General features: G+C 37.0%; 2 long non-coding RNA genes across 2 annotated transcripts in view; one reads left to right on the top strand and one right to left on the bottom strand.

The window, feature by feature from the left end:
- The window catches only part of LOC140846576 (uncharacterized), a 181575-nt gene that overhangs the window by 130968 nt on the left and 28877 nt on the right, over positions 1-21730 (top strand). The gene's annotated exons all lie outside the window — the stretch shown is intronic.
- On the bottom strand, positions 6085-18578 carry LOC140846638 (uncharacterized). Its single transcript, XR_012125973.1, has 3 exons — positions 18474-18578; positions 7949-8193; positions 6085-7166 (listed from the first exon to the last, which is right to left on the bottom strand). It is a non-coding gene; the product is annotated as an uncharacterized lncRNA (long non-coding RNA).

The raw sequence follows: 21730 nt of genomic DNA, 5'->3' as shown, positions 1-21730 counted from the left end.
AGACACATGCATAAATTTCATAGATGTGTTGAGTAAAGAGAAGTCAGACACAAAGTGCACATCTTATTTCGTCTACAATAAGTTCCAGAACAGGAAAAATTAATATATGGTGAAAAAAATTAGGAGAACTGGAACTTTTTAGGCTGATGGAAATATTCTGTATCTTAATAGGATATGAGTTACATAAGTGTGCTTATTTGTCAAAACCTATCAAACTGGACAAATAAGGTTTGTGCCTCTTGCTGTATGTAAATATTACCACTAAAAGAGAACTGACAGTAAATACAGACTCTGGTTGAAGTTTTATTGTTCACAGTGGTATTCTGTACAAATAATGGAAAGGGCAAATATGAAAATACTCAACTCTGGGGTTTTGGATTGGAATTGTATTAGCATTTACTCATGATTTTTAATATACTGAATATAAAAATATCTAATTTAGATTTATGTAGGAATGTACCATTCTATCTTTTTCTTTGCTCTTTCTAGAAACAATGACATAACAATTGCAAACAGCACACACCTAAATACCACTTGGTTTCTAAATACCACCCTCTATTAAAGGGACCCAGAGCTACTTGAAGGACTGAGGCAGGGGAAATAGAAAGTGAGCCTGGAATATTCTACTGCGGCAGAAAGTGAAGAATTTCTTTACTTTCCACATGAGCCAGTTGGAAGGGATTCCTACTAGCCAGATCTTGAATTTGAGCATGAGGATAAATAATAATAGTAAAAATTATAGCCCATTTCATAAAGTAAGAAATAATTAGTTGACCCCTATGTGTATATATAAGGTAAATAGATAAATAACTAGGGGGAAAGGGGAAGTTCTTCCTTATAGTAGAATGGATATTAATAAATATCTAACACATGGTGAAGTTGGAGAATCACCAACGGATGATAAATGCGGTGGTGAAATACTTGATGACACACAGGAAACTTGCATCATCTTAAAGTTTCACCACATGTATTAATAAAAAGGAAAGGTAGAAAATTTATAATAGAGAAACCTGCCTGGCAGTAACCATTCTCATCAAGAAATCAAAGCTATTATCATCAAAACTGGGAGAAACTGACATCATTGGTCCCAGATGAGGCATTCGGAAGATAAAGCCTTACTTTGGTGATATTTCTGACCAAAACATTTCAAGGTTTGACCCTAAGGAAACACTGGGTGATAATAAGGCACATTCCACTATGTCCCATACACTTCAAAAATATCAAGGTTACAGAGATAAAGAGAGGCTAAGGAACTATTCCATATAAAGAAGATTGAAGAGACTTGATAACTACATATAATATATGACCCTGAATGGAATTCTCTTTAGTCTCTTTTGGAGAAAAAACAATAAAGAAAGAAAATTATTGGGACAATTGAATAAAACTGAGTGGACTCTGGATTAGATAACAGTAATGTATTTGCTGTTATATTTCCTGATTATGATAACTATACTCTGGTTATGTCAGAGAAGGTCATTTTTCTTAGGAAAAACACACTAAGATCTTTAGGGATAAAGGTGCATAATTCCAAAATACTTTTGTTTTTTAAAAAAATGCAGAAAGTTAGACATATATAGAGAAAATAAAACTGAGACAACGGGCAAACTACTGATGAACATGGGATTTCCTTTGTGTTATTCTTGTAGTTTCTCTGTAAGTTGGAAATCATGTGAAAACAAAAGTTACCAAAGAGTATTTTACTCATGCGTAGCTACTAGAAACATGTATTCAGTGTTTTTTAAGGTGTGTGTGAAGCTCATAGCTCTCTGGCTTTTCTCCAGGGTCCCACACCCAAGTCCAGTCGGAGAATTTCTGGCAGTCACATCTTTTCTGTGCAAGCCTGTATCCCAGCTACTGCTGATAGAACGTACTAAAGACACCTGACCCAAACTAAGTCACTGTGATATTTTTCCTCAACAGGTATTTTAAAAATAAGATGAAATTATTTATTTGAGAAGAAATGCATGCCCTTTTGTTCTCACAGTTGCCTTTTCCAAGAGTAAAACTTCCAGTCTCTCTCTCTCTCTCTGCAAGTTACTCAGAACTGATTTATCTGGATGGTTAGATAGTGACACTCTCACCTTCATCATTCCTTAGTTTTCTTAAGCTTGCACACAAATGGCTCCTCTCTGCAGGATCTGCTTGCCCTGTCTGTTCCCCATGTTGTGAGTTTCCTGGGGAGACTTGGTCCCTGCAGGGGTAACACCTGAATATCTGAGGATTTAAGTCAGGAGGGAAAGTATGAGTAAGTCCATTTTGCCTTAATTCCTACCCACATTGTCCAATCCACTCTTACTAGGAATAAGGCTGGCATTTTTATCCTCATCTGTCTGATTCCTTCATCTCTAAACTTGATTCAGAGCCCATGGTGGGGAGGGAAGGGAAGAGATGTGAAATTATTATTTCCCTCCCACAACAACAACTACCAGGGGCTGGAAAAGCAGAGGAAAACAGCCTTATAGGAAGAGAGAGATGGCACAGACTTGAAAAGATAAGCATTAATGAATAGCTTTTTAATTTATTATTCTAGTTCCTTCTAAATTCCAGTTACATTCATCTCTTCCCTTGAATTCCAAAAGATACACATATTTCTTTAGAACAGATCCTCCTTTGGGACTCAGACTAGGATCCAAAGAATCTGAACTGACTACAGGCATTATTCTTTCTGCCAGTGTGGAAAATTCTTAGGTTTGTATTTCTGTACATTTGACAATAATGGTTATTTTACCTGTTGGATACTTGAAAATCTAGTCTCCTATTCTTCCTAGAGAGATTTAGATGCCAAAACTACAGAGAAAGACCCCATTTGGAGGCAGGCTGGTTACAGACTTGTGCTCCAGTATTGATGTTTCCCATATAAGCTTCAGAAATAAAGAAAAGCAGATACAGGAATATCAGGGAAGGAGGGTGCAGACCGGGCTGCCACTGGGGAAATCAGCATCCTTTCTCTTAATCCCACTGTCCGAGTTCTAAATGTCAAGGTGGAAGGAGTGTACTTCAAACAACTTGTAAACAGCTGTCACACAATGATGGTACTGGGGGTCATTTCAGCAGAGAGTTGACAAAGAGGTTGAAAATAAGTTAAGAATGAAAAACAGGGGACAAAGGACATGAACAGACAGTTCTCCAAAGAAGAAATTCAGATGGCCAACAGGCACATGAAGAGATGCATCACCAATCATCAGGAAAATGCAAATTAAAACCGCAATGAGATGTCACCTCACACCAGTTAGGATGGCCACCATCCAAAAGACACGGAACGACAAATACTGGCGAGGATGCGAAGAAAGGGAAACACTCCTACACGGCTGGTGGGAATGTAAATTAGTTCAACCATTGTGGAAAGCAATGTGGAGGTTCCTCAAAGAGCTCAAAATAGAAATACGATTTGACCCAGGAATTCCACTTCTAGGAATTTACCCTAAGAATGCAGCAGCCCAGTTTGAAAAAAGACAAATGCACCCCTGTTTATTGCAGCACTATTTACAATAGCCAAGAAATGGAAGCCACCTAAGTGTCCATCAGTAGATGAAGGGATAAAGAAGATGTGATACATATACACAATGGAATATTATTCAGCCATAAGAAGAAAACAAATCCTACCATTTGCAACAACATGGATGGAGCTGGAGGATATTATGCTCAGTGAAATAAGCCAGGCGGAGAAAGACAAGCACCAAATGATTGCCCTCATCTGTGGAGCATAACAACAAAGCAAAAACTGTAGGAACAAAACAGCAGCAGACTCACAGAACCCAAGAATGGACTAACAGTTGCCAAAGGGAAAGGGACTGGGGAGAATGGGAGGGAAGGGAGGGATAAGGGTGGGGAAAAAGAAAGGGGGCCTTACGATTAGTACGTATAATGTGGGGGGGGGCATGGGGAGGGCTGTGCAACACAGAGAAGACAAGTAGTCATTCTACAGCATCTTACTGCACTGAGTGACTGTAATGGGGTTTGTCGGGGGCACTTGGTGAAGGGGGGAGCCTAGTAAACATAATGTTCTTCATGTAATTGTAGATTAATGAGAACAAAATTAAAATATATATATTGCAAATTCTAGGGCAACCACTGTAAAAGAATGAAAAAAGAAGTAAACTGATATGGTAAGAAAGGAAAGAAGATGCAATCATTTAAAATGCTCAATCAAAACCACAGAAGGCAGGAAAGAAAAGACAAAAATAGGAATTAAAAAAAAACAGAGGCAACAGAGAACAGGAACAAATACAGTAGATATGAATCCAATTGTATCAACAATCACTTTAAACAAAAATGTACCAACTAAAAGACAGACATGGTCAGAGTGGATCCAAAAAAGAAGACCTAACTGTATTTTGTTTGCAAGAAACCCACTTGAAATATAAAGACATAGATTAAAAATAAAGGGGTGGAGAAACATATAACCTAAAAAGAGTAGGAGTAGCTGTATTAACTTCAGACAGGGCAGAGCAAGGGAAATCCCCAGGCATAAAGAGCAGCATTATGTAAATCTAAAGGGGTCAGTTCTCCATGAAGACATGACAGTCCTTCAAGTGTGTACGCCTGAGAAAGGAGCATAAACATACATGTGGCAAAACTGATAGAACTGCAAGGAGAAATAGAGAAACCCACTATTACAGCTGGAGACTTTAAGACTCCTCGCTCAGAATGGAAGAGATGCAGCAGGCAGAACTTCAGGAAGGACACAGCTGGACTCATCAGCTGCGTCCGTGGGTTTCATTGACATCTATGAACTACTTATTCCGACAGCAGAAGATTACACCTTCTTCTCAAGCTCATGTTGAACATGCACCAAGTTAGACCACATTCAGGGCCATAAATATACCTTAAATTTAGCAAAGAATAGAAATCATACAATGTCTGCTGTCACCACAAAGGCATTGAACTAGAAATTAATAGCAGAAAGATAACTGAGAAAACCCCAAATGCTTGGAGATTAAACAACACACTTCCAAATAACACATGGGTTAAAGAAGAAATCTGAAAAGAAATTTAAAAAAATAAATTTGAACTAAATGAAAATGGATACACAACTTTTCAGAATTTGTGGTATGCAGCAGAAACAGTGCTTAGAGGGAAACCTATAGAATTGATTGCATAGATTAAAAAGAGAAATTTAAAATCAGTAATATAAAATAAGTTAATTCATAATTCATCTAAAGTAGGAAACTAGAAAAAGAAGAGCAAATTAAATCCAACTTAAGCAGAAATAAAGAAATAAAAAATTTATGGCAAAAAATCACTGAAATTGAAAGCAGGAAGTCAACAGAGAAAAATCAACAAGGCCAAAAGCTTTTCTTTGTAAAGATCAATAAAATTGATAAGCCTCTAGCCTGGCTAATGAAGAAAAAGAAGAGAAGACAAAATTTACTAATATTGGAAATGAAAGAGAAACATCACTACAAATGCCATGGACAGTGAAAGTATCATAAAGGAATTATAAAAGAATACTATGAACAAGTCAATGCCACAAACGAGATAACCTAGGTGAAATGGGATTTTTTTTTGAAGACCCAATCTGCCAAAATTAATACAAGAAGAAATAGACAATCTAAATAAGCCTGTTATCTATTAAAGATACTGAATCAAGTTACTTGCACTTAATGGCAAAAAAATTTGGTTATAGCCAAAGGAAATATTTCCATGGTATTACTTATTTAGTCTTATATTCTCAAAGGCCCATTTCTAAATTGCTATACTTATTGTACTAAGAGTTCAAAGCAAAACAAAAAAAGATGGCGATTCATCCAGAATAATGGAAATTGTCTGCAGGTAAGATGGCCCACTGAGGACCTATTCCAGTCTTTTAAGCAGTGATGAAAATAATAAATCAAGAGTTAATTTCTTTTAATAGCACCTTATAATCTTTGGGATGGAAAACTGATGGGGAAGAAATCATATTTATTTTATCTCTAGGATCTAGAATAGGACTCTCCTGAAAGCATTCAGTAAATATTGATTTAATGAGTGAACTTAATACAAGCATTATAGATCTTAACTACGGGCTCACAATCAGTCATTTTCTCAATACAATGCCTCTGTTATTTTTGGTTATTTCAATATTTGCATAAACAGTTCCACCATCCTGCCACCTTCTTGACCTCCTCTTCTGTCCATTCAGTGGGGATCAGATAACCAGATTTTGACACTCTTGTTAGCTCTGTACACACTCAGGCCCTTTGAAAACCTCTGTATTCCTGGGGTTAGCTTAGAGGTGTGTGTTTTTATAAGCTCAGACGATTTGGAGGAACACTCACTTTGAAGTGTTATAGTATTTCTTCCATGAGCTCAATCCTCTGATGAGGGAAGGGGACCAGGCTTCTGGGACCCTAGAAGGGAGGACGCCTGTGGTTTCCACAGGGTCCTGAGCCACCGCAGTCCCCACTGGGAAAGCAGAGAGGTTCCTGGCTCAGCCACTCTGGGCTGAGGAGTCTGTTTGGCCCATCCATGCACCTTCTCCCAGGGTTGCAATCATGCCCCCCAGATGGCAGGTTATTTCTTTCTATTGTAATATCTCAAATCACTACAGAAAAACATATGTTGTGCCCACAAGTGTACCTACAACGATGTATGTCTTCATGAGTGTTTCCCCTTGAGGAATTTTTAAAGGAGAAAGCAAGAGAGAACTGTTAAATCCTGACCAGGACAAAATAAAGGGAGAGAGAGAGAAAAAGAGAAACAGTATGTCTTTCTAAAATAAGCTTTCTTTTGACCTTTCAAATTCTACTCTGTTTTCCTCTGTATGTCCATTAATTTAACTTCCTTTTACTATCACTAAAAAACTGCCTTCCCAGCACCTGCTTTTTGAGAAGTAATTACAGTTGCCCTTTCTTTCTAGCCATGGCAAGAAGCAGTGACAGGAGGGAACAGTGGGGCCCGGCCGATCTGAATATTGCTGGACCCCAGGGCCCCACCATCCTAACTAGGTTAGCTGGGTCCAGTGATGGCATAGACTCCCTGGGCGGTACCACGGTTAAGGAAGTTATTTACAAGGAACACACATCTTATTATGAAAAGAAAACAGAAGCAAGAAAAAAAAAGTCAATTCCCCATTGTAGACTCTCAGCCAGTTCCTAAAAGTCTTCTGTCCAGTTGATGAATGTGATTGTTGAATGCCTGGTGAGAGTGGAAGCCAAATGCCAGTGGCCAGGATCAAAGAATCTATTCTGCAAAAAAAGAAAGATAAAATCACTTTATTGGTTCCAAATCAAGGGCATGAAAAAGAGTCATTTCTCCCTTGAAAATATAAGTACATTTTAGCAATTTTTCTTCCTAGGCTATAATTAGCTAACAGCACTACCCTACTACAGAGATGTCTGACTTTGTTACACAGTCAAGTGTTAGTGTGTGTACACCACACATACGAATTCCCAGTCCCTACTGTGAGAAGGCTGGACTCGATTTGTTATGTGGAAGGTGGACATGACTCCAATCCCAGAAAGTGCATTTATTCATACTGGTCTTTACCCATGATGCCCTATTTCAGCGTATTAATAAAATTGAACTTGAACAGTTCCAATTCATAACTAATTACTTTCAGCTTTCTTTGACACCCGCTAACCTAATCTTTGAAAGTGAGTTGCACAGCTCCCCTTAAAGTCTGACTTTCACAACACCTAGACAAAGATTCGTATGTACTAGCCAATGAAGAAAATGTTTTTTGTTTTAACTAAAAAATGAGTTAAATCAGACAGATTGTGTTTTCGATGTTCATACATTAGTAAACACCTATTATCCATTGTCTCCTTTCCTCCCAAAGGCATCAATCACAGAGGCACAATCTGGTAAGGGAAGAGAGGATGTAGCAATGAGGCTGGGCTTGTACACCTATGTTTTAAATTTCCATTTTAATGAAAGTGTTGCAGGATTCGCTCTTGCAAACAAAAAGCTAATTTTTATTTTTATCATACTTTGTTGGTGTTTGCCATATTTCACAGAGCCCCTTTACCTTTTCCTTCAGAGATACTTGGGCACTAAATTGTGATGATGGGAATGGTCATATATTTTCTCCATTTTCTCCAAGTTACGGTACTGCTTCGACTGATTTTCCAGGGAAGCAACATGTTTTGTTGCTCTTTTTCATATTTTCATGCTTATGAAACATTGTATTTGTGCAGAGTACAGGCTCGCCATTTACAGTGACTGATGGATTCGCAGAGAAAGAGGTTAACATAATTTTCTTTTCCTTGGGGGCTGAAAAAAAAACAAAGCAGATGCTAATATATTATGTGAGAGCATAAACACTACCATTTTTTCAGGGAAACAAGGACATTGCTAATGAAAACAATTAACATTTCAGAACTGACTTAAGGTTCTTGACTATTAGATAACATTTCTACTAAATTTTAGAATTCATATATTTTTAGTAATTGCAGGTATATTTGCCACCCTAGATTATTATTATTAAGCCTTTGTATATACTCTAGCACAGTGGGGTTTTAATTTGACTTTATGGCTTCAGGTTGATTTTTTTTTAATTAAGTTGGAGAGACAGATGAGTAGAACTTGTGTTTTGTGCTAGTCGAGGAGAAGTAGTGAGAAGACAGCAATATTGTCTCTCCCACATTACTTAAGAAAAACTGATCAGGAAATAAAATAATCCTTAAAATCTCAACTCCTATGTACAATATCATTAATTAAAAACTTTGGGGAATTCTTGGGCAAGGATTTGAGATACTGCCTTTCATGGGTTGAATTAGGTTCCCTCAGAATTCATAAGTGGGGGTCCTAACCCCCAGCACCTCAAAATGTGACTTTATTTTGAGATAGGGTCTTTATGGAGAGAGTCAAGTTAAAATCAGTGTGGGTAAAATTGCAGTATTTCCAGAATGTCCCACCTGGCTTTAGTTCATCTCCATACAATGGGTGTTTCCAGGGGACGGAGAGAAGTAGGTAATTACTTGGGGGAGCAAGGGCTTATCTGGACCGGAGAGGCTGAGTGAGGGTCTCTTCTTCTGCAGCCGGGTTGGAGAACAGAAGTGAACTGCTTGTAAGAAATAAATGGGTTTCATAAACTTTTTCTCCCTTTGACTGATTTTGGTTTCAAAGGTCATTTTCCCTGGGGGATTTCCCCCCCAGAGTTTCACTGGTGTCTTTCTAAGAAGGGGAAATATGGACAAACATATGCATAGAGAGAAGGCAATGTGAGGAGATGTATGAAGAAGATGCCACCTGTAAGACAAAGAGAGAGGCCTGGATCTCTTATGAGAGTGGATTACAGGGCACAGGGGCATACGAGTGACACAGGTGGCATTCTGTGCCTGCCATTTCAATCAGACCGTTCAGCTTTCTCTAGTTCATGTGTCGGGTTTCACATTTGGTGGACCAAGGTTTGGGTACCATTATATTATAATAAAATTTGCATATAAAGTATTTCAGCTATGTCATAGACAGATGGCTGTCCCTAGGCACATGGCGATGGCTAGTCAGAGTACAGACTTCATTTCCAGCTTCCTTCACAAATAGGTGTGGTCCCTTGGCCGAACTGTCATTAAGAGAATGTCAACGGAAGTGGTGTGTAACATGGCTGGACCATGTCCTTAACAAGAAGGGATGTGCCTGAGGTGACCCAAGTTCATTGTCTTGTTGCTTGAAACAGGTCTGACTCCTGGACTTCTCTCTACTTTGAAAGTTCAGCATGAATGTCACACCACCAACGAACTCTAGAAGCAGATTGGGTACCTGTTTACTCTTAGACCACGGTAACAGCTTTGAATTATCTAATTTCAGAATTTTATGAAAGAGAGAGAAAGACACTTTGATCGTGTCTGAATCACTGTCATTTGGGGTTTCTGTTAGATGTGTCCAAACCTAAGTGAAATACCATCTTATGGGCTTTTAGGATATTACTACAAATGATTATTAAATCGAAGTGGATTTTCGTAACTAGATATGCAAATCAAATATTGTATCATTTGCTTTTTATTCATTTATGGGTTTAGCAAAGACAGAAGTTGTGTGAAAAAACCAGACATCTGCTTGTCCAATAATTATTTTCCTATTAGTGCAAATAGACTAAAAGAATGCTGTGGCTTTCAAACTTTGTTGATTTGGTAAAACTGAGAGCTGTCATCTCTGCTTACAAAAAAGAGGGTATACTCCACAATACCATTTTCAATTCAACGGGAATCGCAATACTCAGAGGGAGAAGAAAGATGAACAATCTGAAAGAAATATGTGTGCAGTATAAGCATATTTATAGCCTGAGGTTACAGTCTTTTAAGTAACAGTAAACAAATGTTTCTAAAAGCTTTTGAAGTGAATAATATTTTATTCATTTAAATCAGAAACACCATTACCCTGAAGAATCCGCTGGAACTTGTAGACAATAATGAAGTGAATTGTCTTGCTAGATTAGTCAGTAAGTAGGAATGTTCAGGATTCACTACTCATAAGGAAGAAAAACAAAAATGGCTTTAAGGAAAATAGGTTTTTAGTAGTGTTAGGAGCATTAGTGGTCTCATTGAATTAAGGAATATCGAAGAAATTTCTATATGCAATAGAGCAATAGAGTAGATTTCTGCACCAAGGACTGAACACTGATAAGACATGCCAGAGAATCAAAAGAAGGGGATTTTAAACATGTCAACAAAGATGGGATTTTGTTATTCTAGGGATAAATCTAAGGGAACCAAGAACAAAACCTCCAAATACAAGAAACTGGAACTGAGATGAAAATCAAGCTGTTCAGTAAAGTAGGGATAGAGCAATGAAGGCCAAAAGTCTAAGGGGCAGGAAATCAGCCAAGGTCACCCTGAGTGGCTGTCCTATTGTTATCAGCTGGGGCAGGTAGTCAGAGATGGAGAAAGAGGTTATTTGAGGTGAAGCCTACTAGGCAGAATTGAGAAGGCAGGCAGAAAATGTTGTCAGTGTAACAAGAAAATGAGGCAGAATCTCAGTCCCTGTGAACTCGGAATACAGGAAAAGAACGCAGTTTACCAAGACAGTCTCTGGAAGCCAAAGTCAAAGACATAGAACTACAAGTGGAGTGCTCAGTGCTTTTAGCTGGAACCTGCTATGTGTATAGGTCTCTTAGCCTAGAACTCGTTGACCTTGGGAGAAGGAGAAGCAGGCTCAGCCTGAAAAGATTTCAGGTAGGAAACCAAACCATGTTTCCTTCTAAATTTTCACACTGCCACAAAAGTGAAACAGCCCTTCAAGACAGGAAACAAAGGATAGGACAAAGTTGCAATCAAGAGTAACTAGCCAGCACAGTGAGGTGAAAATGGGATTCAAGTAAATAGCAATGACAAGGGGGAAGAAATAAGTAGGATGGAGTGATGGTGGCAGAGGCTGGGTGTCATACTGGGTTGTGGACAAGAAAAATCGGGAATCAGAAGATCTGGAATCAAGAAACATCTTAAACAACTTCAAGAGAAATCTCAAAGAACACTAGAATTTGAGGCAGCTGAGGAGTGAAAAATGCATCATGACAACGTGGAACAAAATGAAGTTCAGGAGATAAATTTTTAGTATTTTTAAAGGAAAAGTTTTGTTTAAAACCAAATCATTGTTGGTTAAGACCATAACTCACATTAGCAGAGAAACAAGTATCTGGTACTCCCTTCTGCTTACAGAGAATGGTTGAGGAGAAAGCGTGAGATCTAACAAACACGGTAGGCATTCAGCATGCAGGTGAAGATGCTGAAATGTGTTTTGAAGCAGAAGGTAAGTCTGAATATGCTGACAATTAAAAGAGGAACAATATGTATGTATTTGTTATCATTATTTTAGTATCTGGGAGTCCACAATAGAAGACACAATCACATACAAATCCTTGCTTTTGTACAAACCAGAAACACTCACTTTTTGGTATGTGCCCTTGCCGTCTGCTCCAGGAGGAGTGCTTATGCATCCCTGTGACAAACCTATAACATGACTGAAAATTTTGGTGCCCCTTGCCCCCTCACCCTCATCACCAACCCATCCTGTTTGCCACAGTGGCTGCACCAATTAACATTCCCACCAACGGTGCAGAGGGGCTCCCTTTTCTCCACATCCTTAGCTACACTCATGTCTTGTCTTTTGGATAGTGGCCATTCTAACTAGTCTGAGGTGGTATCTCACTGTGGTTTTGATTTACATTTTCCTGATATCAACAATGAGGAGCATCTTTTTATGTGCCTGTTGGCCTTCTGTTTTTCTTCTTTGGAAAAGTATCTATTCAGTACCTCCACTCATTTTTTAATTGGGTGATTTGTTTTTGTTGTTGGTTTTTTTGTGGGTTTTTTTTTTGGTGTTTACGCATCTGAGTTCTTTATATATCTTGAATGTAAACTCCTTACCAGCTAAATCATTTATAAATATATTCTCCCATACTATAGATTGCCTTTTTGTTCTACTGATGGTGTCCTTTGCTATTTAGATGATTTTAAGTTTGATGTAGTCCCACTTGTTTATTCTTGATTTTTCCCTTCCTAGGGAGATGTGTCCAGAAAGAAAAGTCTTATACTTATATTCAAGAGACTTTTGCCTATGTTTCTTCTATGAGTTTTATGGTTTTGTGTCTTATATTTAGGTCTTTAATCCATTTCAAGTTTACTTTTGTATATGGGGTTAGACAGTAATCCAGTTTCACTTTCTTGCACCTGTCAGTTTTCCCAACACCATTTATTGAAGAAAATGTTCTGCATTGTATTTCAAGGCTCCTTTACTTTATACTGGTTGACCATATATGTGTGGGTTTATATCTGGGCTCTGTATTCTGTTTCACTGATCTATGGGTCTGTTCTTGTGCCAGTGCCATACTGTTTTGACTATGGTAGCTTTGTAGTAGAGCTTGAAATCAGGGAATGTAATACCCCCAGTTTGTTCTTTCTCAGAGCTGTTTTGGGTATTCAGTGTCTTTTGTGGTTCTATGTGAATTTTAGGATTATTTTCTCTACTTCATTGTAAAATGCCATTAGTATTTTGATAGGGATTGCATTGAATCTTTAAATTGCTTTGGGCAGGATGGCCACTTGGACAATATTAATTCTTCCTATCCATGAACATGGGGATAGATTACTTAATTCATTTTTGGTGTAATTGTAAGTGTAATTGTTATCCTGCTTTCTCTTTCAGCTGGTTTATTGTCAGTATATAGAAATGCAACAGATTTATGTGTATAGATTTTGTATCCTACATGTTTGCTGAATCCAGGTATTAGTTCTAACAGTATTTTTGGTGGAGTTTTCAGGATATTCTATATATAGTACCATGTCATCTGCAAACAGTGACACTTTAATTCCTTCCTTACTAATTTGGGTGGTTTTTAGCTCTTTATCTTGTCTAATTGCCATGGCTAGGACTTCCAGTACTATGTTAAATGAAAATGGTGAGACTGGACATCCTTGTCTTCTTCCTAATCTTAGAGGAAAAGCTTTCAGCTTTTCACCATTTAGTATGATGTTGGCTGTGGGTTTGTCATATATGGCCTTTATTGTGTTGAGTTATGTACACTATGTACCCAATTTGTTGATAGTTCTTATCATGAATGAATGTTGAATTTTGTCAAATGCTTTTTCAGAATCTTTTGAGATGATCATGTGGTTTTTATCCTTTTTTGCTAATGTGGTATATCATATTGATTGATTTTCAAATATTGTACCATATTTGAATCCCTGGAATAAATCCCACTTGGTCATTTTGGATGATACTTTTGATGTATTTTTGAATTTGGTTTGATAATATTTTGTTGAGAATATTTGTGTCTATATTCATCAGGGATATTGGTCTAAACTTTTCTCTTTTTTTGTAGTGTTTTTTCCTGGTTTTGGTATTGGAATGATGTCGGCCTCAAAGAAGTAGTTTGGAAGTATTCCCTTCTCTTCTATTTTTTGGAATACCTTAAGAAAGATAGGTATTAGCTCTTCTTTAAATGTTTGGGAGAATTCAGCTGTGAAGCCATCTGGTTATGGAATTTTGTTTGCTGGGAATTTTTTGATTACCATTTCAATTTCATTGATGGTAATTTGTTTACTCAGATTTTCTGTTTCTTCCTGAGTCAGTCTTGGAAGGTACTTTTTAAAGGAATTCATCCATTTCTTCTAGGATGTACAATTTATTGGCATATAATTTTCATAGAACTCTAATAATTCTTTGTATTTCTGTGATATCCATTGTGATTATATTCCTTTTTCATTAATCATTTTGTTTATTTGTGCCATCTCTCTCTTTCTCTTGATAAGTTTGGCTAGGGCTTTTCTATTTTGTTTATGTTCTCAAAGAACCAGCTCTTGGTTTCACTGATTTTTTTTCTAATGTTTTATTCTTCTCTATCTTATTTGTTTCTGTGCTGAATTTATTATGTCCCTCCTTCTACTAACTTTGGGTTCATTTGTTCTTCTTTTTCTGGTATCTTTAATTGTGAGTTTAAACTGTTTATTTGGGATTGTTCTTGTTTCTTGAGGTAGGCCTGTATTGCTATGTGCTTCCCTCTTAGAATCCCTTTGCAGTGTCCTACATATTTTGAAGTATTGTATTTTTTTGTTTTCATTTTTTCTTTCTATATTGCTTGATTTCTTCTCTGATTTGTTCACTGATCCATTGATTATTTAAAAACAAGTTGTTTAGCCTACATGTCTTTGTGGATTTTTGTTTTCTTTGTGTAATTTATTTCTAGTTTCATACTATTGTGATCTGAAAAGATGCTTGATACAATTTCAATCTTTTTAAATTAATTGAGGCTCTTTTTGTTTCCTAATATGTGATCTATTCTGGAGAACATTTTTGTACACTTAAGAAAACTATGTATATAGCTACTTTTGGGTGGAATGTTCTGTATATATCTGTTAAGCACATCTTACCTAGTGTTTGTTCAATGCCTCTGTTTATTTATTTACTTTTTGTCTGGTTTATCTGTTTGTTGATGTAAGTGGTGTGTTTAAGTACCCTAATATGATGAGTTACAGACTATTTGCCCCTTTAGTTTTGTTAGCATTGTTATACATATTTAGGTGCTCCTATTTTGCATGCATAGATATTTAGAATGGTTATATCCTCTTGCTGGACTGACCCCTTTATCATTATGGAATGTCCGTCTTTGATTCTTGTTACTTTCTTTGTTTGAAGTCTATTTGTCTGATACAAGTACTGCTGCTCCTGCTTTTTTCTCCCTATTATTTGCGTGGAATATCTTTTTCCATCCCTTCACTTCAGTCTATGTACATATTTAGGTCTGAAGTGAGCCTCTTGTAGGCAACATGGAGACAGGTCTTGTTTCTTTACCCATTCTGTCACCCTATGTCTTTTGGTTGGTGCATTCAGTCCATTTACATTTAAGGAACTTATCGATAGGTATGTACTTATTGCCATTTTATTGATTGTTTTCTGGCTGTTTTTGTAGTTCTTCTGTGTTCCTTTCTGCCTGTGTTATACTCTTATTATTTGGTGGTTTTCTTTAATGTCGTGATTGGATTTCTTTTAATTTTTTTGTGTATCTAGTATAGGTTTTTGGTTACCATAAGGTTCACAGATGGTTTCCTAAATATATAACAGTCTATATTAAGTTGATGGTCTCTCTATTTCTAACACAATCTAAACATAAAGAAGTATGTTTATGGAAAAGGGAAGAAACTTATGTTAAGTGAAAAACAAGGGGTACAAACAATATACAATAGCTTTGAATTTTTATGTACAGGAAGATGCACTAAAAATCTGAAGAATATATACAGTATAGTAGACTAATGGATGGTTCTTATGTTCTCCTTTTTATCTAAATTTTTATAATAAATATATGCTATTTCATACTAAAAGGGGAAACAGATTTATTTTTTAAATAAATACAGTTTATGATATTCTGTTTAAAATTTTACATTTAAAATAGAGCAATTTCAGGTTAAGAGATTGACAGCTTTTTAATTGATAATATCAAAGAAATCACCATCCCTAATATTACCACCAAAGTGATTAGGGTAAATCACATGTAGAAGAAAAAGCAGAAAACTTGGATGCCTAAAATAAAGAAAAAAGATAATTAAAAGTGAATCAGAGAGAAAGACTTCCTTTGACTAAACAAAGTGTTCTCCGTAGCAAACAGGTTTCACAATTCCTAATGAAGAGAAATTACCATTAATATCAGAACCCACATAATAATTATGTAGTTTGTTGTATATAATTATGTTCGAGTTAACTGTAAAGTAGATTTAGTCACCATTAAATATGTCCCTTACCGTCTTCATAAGTCCTCAGTTTAAAACCCTTTCTTGTTCATTTTCAGCTGGATAACTAAGTCAAGTAAACTCCAACCAACTTTGTAATCAAGATTCTGTTGTCCAGATAGGAAAATTCCTTATAGAAAAGGAATTTATTAAATCAGCCTTAATCCAGGCTGGGTTTGAAGCTTTATATAAAAACAGCTACTGAGACAACTGCAGGGTCACTTCAAACTGGATTTTCAACCCGAAAAATTTCAGGAAGTTTTTCTAAAATCAAACAGCCTCCACCTCCATTCTCTTTAGTAAGTGACAATAGTAACCAATTGAGAGGAAAGCCTATTTGTCATGAAATGGAATAGTGATTGCATTTCCGCAGGAGAAATGCAGTCTTCTCAAGAAAGTTGCCTGACAGCTGCAGGGAACAACCCAGCATAGGAGGCCCGTGGTTCTGCCCCGGGAAGGGACGTAAATCCATCCTTATTTCCTCCATGTCTTCCACGCAGCTGTTCTTGTTCCGATCTGCCATGACTTCTATGCAGCAGGTTCAATTCAAGATATTTCCAGTCCCAATGAAAGCTGCCCATCTCAGGTAAGGTAGTTTTCTTTAAGCTAAGATGTTATCATTTGATACACTGAGATAACTGATAAACCAGTCCACACCAAGTTACAATGGGCTGCCTCTCAGGTCACAGTATTCCCTTTTAAGGCCCTAAATTCTTTAACAGGAGGAAATTAAATTACTGAATGACTCAGGCACTGAAGGCACTGATAGAACAGAATTATTCTTTTTTATGGGGAGAAAGCTTTTGTTCAGTCTCCATGTACTCCATAAATCCATGAATTTTCTCCACTTCCAGGTTTCCTCCCCTTCTAGGGTTGACCATGTTTATTGGTCTGCCCTTTGTCCTCATGAGAGATGCTCTTAAGTTACCATTCAGGTTTTTGCTTTAGAGAAAACAAACATATAAACACCTTTTCTTGTAATAGATTAAGTCATATACCTTGTTTAGTTCTCCTGAAAATAAATCATAGGAAATGAAAGGAAAATTTTCAAGTTCTTTTGATATTTTTCTATAAACATTCAGTCTGCCTAATATAATTTAGAAAAATTAGAAAAGAGAAAAGAACAATGTACCTTTGAAAACTTCAAATCATAGGATAAAAATGCTAAATGGGTCTAAGGAAATGGCTCTAAGGACATTTGAGGTAGCAAATACTTTTAATTAGTTCTCATCATGCCACCAAATGTGACTTTGCAGTTAAGCAGTGACTTTTTACACTCAGCCTTTTAAACTTATATCTACATTTATTGAGAGGAAAGGCTTTAGTTTATTTCTGAATAGAAGGCTGTGATGAATGATATGCCTTTTTTTCTCCAAAGTCTTCCAGTAATTATTCCTAAAGAAGGGCATGTTATATTTTTATTTACTACAATATTAAGCCAGTTAATAGCAAATGAGTCTTTTTTCAGAAAGGCAAATTCTTTTCACTCTCTTGCTGAACTTGTTAGTTATCTTGTGAAATTAGGTTTACTGCCAAACTAGAATTCAGAGCTGGGTATAATGAGTTTTTTGACCAATCTGGTGATCAGACCCCAAATCAGCTACTAGGAGCCAATTAGTGGACTTTTGGTTATATTTTTAACTTCCTAATGGCAGCCAGTTACATTCACGGAGAGAAGAGAGGGGAAAAGAGCTTTGTTTCTAGAACATTTCCAATTTCTAACTTCAGTTCTGAGGCTTGCCTACGCTTCGTGACCTTTGGTTCTGATTGATATCTTATGTATCCTATTAAATTCAGTTTTCATGAAATCTAGCTTAAGGAAGCCTCTGTTACTGCACCCAAACATCTCTGACTAAGACAGCCATGTCTTAAATCATAATAACAATTTGCCAGCTATGTAAAAAGACAGGACAAGACAGTCCAACACAGGGAAAAAATGACCAAAGATACGGAGATTTGAAGTTTATGTTTGAGAACTATTAAGTAAACCAGAGTAGTTAAAGCATATGATGAGGGAAGGCGATGATTGAAACCCTAGTAAAAAAAAAACATAAACATCTAATTATTAAGGCATTTGGACTTTATCCCAACAGCAGTGAAAAAGAGGACAGAGAAGTACTTCACCCCAGATCATAAGGGAGGCTCCAATTAAGAGAGACTGAGCTTCCTGCCAGTCACATGATGACTGTAGGTGACTTTCTTCCTCTTTGTCTTCTTTATATTATTTATACAAATAATAATAACAGTAGCAGTACTAGTAACTACTAGTAATGGGGAGAGGCAGTATTTAAACCCAGACAGTCTAATACCAGAGTCTGTACATAAAATACTCACAACATTCCTTTGCCTCTCAGAGTTGCAGTTTCCTAACAGTTAGGGTTTATTCAAAGATTTTGAATCATACGTTGAAATGGCGTCGCTCCATCAACAGCCGCTCATACTGATCACCACTCCGAAGTGCCTCCAGGAACGGACGTCCGGAGCCCTCATGCACGTGCCTGTATTGACTACATATCATGATCACTTAAGGTAATTCTTTCAGACCCACTTTTTCACCATTTTACTGTGGAAATGTTTATTTAAAAGCAGGTAAAAAATATCCAGAAAGAAAATCAATAAGGAAATAGGGGACTTGAAAACACTGAAGATCAAAAGGACCTAAAATGTCTTTTAGGTTGAATATGTTGAATATTCAACCCAACACCAGAAGACTTTTTTTTTTTTCAAGAATGAATGGAACATTCTCCAGAATAAATCAAATTAGGTCATAAAACAAGCCTTAGCAAATTTAAGAAGATTAAGAATGTGACCATACACAATGATACTAGAAATCAAAAGCAGAAGGAAAACTGAACAATTCACAAATATGTGGAAAAAACACACTTTTGAACAATCAAAGGATCAAAGAAGAAATTATAAAATATCGTGAGCAAATGAAAATGTGAACAAAACATACCAAAATTTATGGGAAACAACAATAACGGTACTGAGAGAAGTTTATGATAAACACACACATTAAAAAAGAAGAGAGATCTCAAATAAACAACCTAAATTCACACCTCAAAGAATCAGCAAAAGAAAACAAACCAAACTCCCAAGTTAACAGAAAGAAGGGGAAAAAAACATAAACTCATGGAACATGACAGAGAGCCAGAAACAAACAACATGTGTACAATTGACTGGCCTTTGGCAAGCATGCGAAGAGTATATAATGGTGAAAAGATGGTTTCTTCCACAAATGGTGTTGGGAAAACTGGATATGCACATGCATAAGAATGAAATCAGACCCTTATCTTACATGATTCACAAAAATCAACTCAGAACAGATTAAAGACTTAAACCTAAGACCTGAAATTGTAAAACTTCTAGAAGGGAATATAGGACAAAAGCTTCTTAACATTGGTCTTGACTTTGATTTTTATTTTTTTGGATATTAACTCAAAAGCACAGACAACAAAATCAACAATTGAAAGAGAGGGACAGAGAGATAAGACAGAAGAGAGATTCCAAGTGTGGAAGGGATTTGACTCAGCATTGCTGGCTTTGAAGATTGAGAACAGGGACAAGAGCCAAGGAATGTGGTAGCCTCTAGATGCTGGCTCAGCCTTCAGCTAATAGGTGGCAGGGAAATGGTGATCTTAGTCTTATGAGGAACTGAATTCTACCAACAACTCAAATGACCAAGGAAACGGAGCTTCCTCTGGAGCCTCCAGAAAAGAACCCCACCCTGTTAGCACCTTGATTTTAGCCCAGAGAGAATTATGCCAGACTTATGTCCTACTTATGAACTCTGTGATAAACAGTTGTTCTGTCAAGCTGCTAAATTTGTGGCGATTTGTTACAGTGACAATAGATAACTAATAAGAATACAGGTACTGAAAAGATCTATCAATGTCAGTTAAGGAATTTCTCAGTCTATCCCTTTCCATATCTAAAACTTAGACATTAATGAACTTATAATTGGTAATTTACCAACCATTTGCTAGGTAGTAGTTTGAAGGGACCATGACCTCCTATATTCTCTGATACTACTTTTTAAGATTCAGAAAAAGAGTTATATATATTTGACATAACTGGGCCATGAGCAAAAGTCCAGGGCAATTCTTCAGTTCTCTCTGGGAATTGATTTCTGTATTATTTAAGCAATATGTGTTGAACATTTTAAGATTTATGTACTGTTCTTCATGCTGGGAATAAGGTAATGAATAAACTTTCTGCCATCAAAGTGATTACGTTATAGTACAGGAAGTAGGTAGAGAGTCAGATAGCAAACCAATAACCTAAGCAACATACAACGTATCAGGGATAATATGTGTTATGAATAAAAACAAAGCAGAGTTTAATCATTCAAGGTCACAAATGAAAACATCCACCACAATGAAATTAGAATAATTTTTTAGAAAGGAACGGAGATCCCAGGAGAACGGGCAAACTTGTGCTCCTTGTTTTTCTCACTGGGTCCTCTTGTCACGTGGACACAGACATGGGTGTGGCTGCGGGAAGTATTCTGCACAAAGGGGCAATTAAATCCCCAGTTTTATGTTTGGAGGACCTAAAAGGGGGGCCTCCAGGGAAGCAGAAAGGACCAGGAAAATCCTGGAGAAGAAAGAGCTAAAGCAAGTGACCCTCTGAATGTGCTTAAGTACTTTTGAGCTCAAATTTATAATTCTTACGTTTATTTTGGCATAACTATAAACTAAATGTCCTGTAACTCACCAGCTTAGGGCAATAAGATGTCACACTTTTTGTTTATTCCTCAATTACAATAGATCACTTGGTTGTCTTTCATTGACTTCACCTCCATCCCCTGCTATGATTCTCTCCAAGTACATTCCCCCACATCTCCTTCCATGTGTGATTTTGGGGTAACATCTGCCCATGAGAGGCCTGCTCATGAAAGTTAGAAGGTGGGACCAAAAGGGACAGTTGCAGGCAGACAAGCGGCCTGGATGGCAATTAGTGATTTGCAGCAGTTTCTGACAGTCTCCTGAGAATCACCCACTATAGTATAGTTAGGACAGATGGTAGTAAGTTCTTGCTAATTACCTGAGTTGGTGCTGCAAAGTGAGATAGTCAGTAGAAGGTTCCCAGAGGGCCTTAGATTCCCAACTGTTTCTAGGTGAACTCTTGAGAATCACCCACCTTGGTGCTCAAATTGAGTTTGTCTTCCCTGACCTCTGATTCCTCAGCCCAGACAACACTTAATATAAGCCTCCAATGTCATGTATCAAGATCCTTTACAATCAGAACACATAAAGTGATTTCTGTTTTTATCTGGAGCCTGAGGGTCACACTTAGACAGGTTTCAATACCTTGACTACCAGGAATTAATCCGACGCAAAATTTGTTTCGGTTATTTCTGGGAATATCTAAGGCTGAACCTCAAGATCACTGGATACGGTCACTGTGATGTATCGCATGTAACACTCTTAATCCAATTTTTGTATTGTGTAATGACACTTGAAACTCTAAACCACTGTCACTGCCCATGAGGCCAAAAATTATTCTCCATATTAAATGGATAAAGATGTAGAATATATATGATGGCATATTACTCGGCCATAAAAAGGAATGAAATCTTGCATGCACAG

This window comes from Manis javanica, chromosome 15 (assembly GCF_040802235.1).
Source record: "Manis javanica isolate MJ-LG chromosome 15, MJ_LKY, whole genome shotgun sequence".
Lineage (NCBI taxonomy): Eukaryota > Metazoa > Chordata > Mammalia > Pholidota > Manidae > Manis > Manis javanica.
Note: the sequence above shows the minus strand (reverse complement) of the source record. Positions and strands in the feature narration are given on the sequence as shown.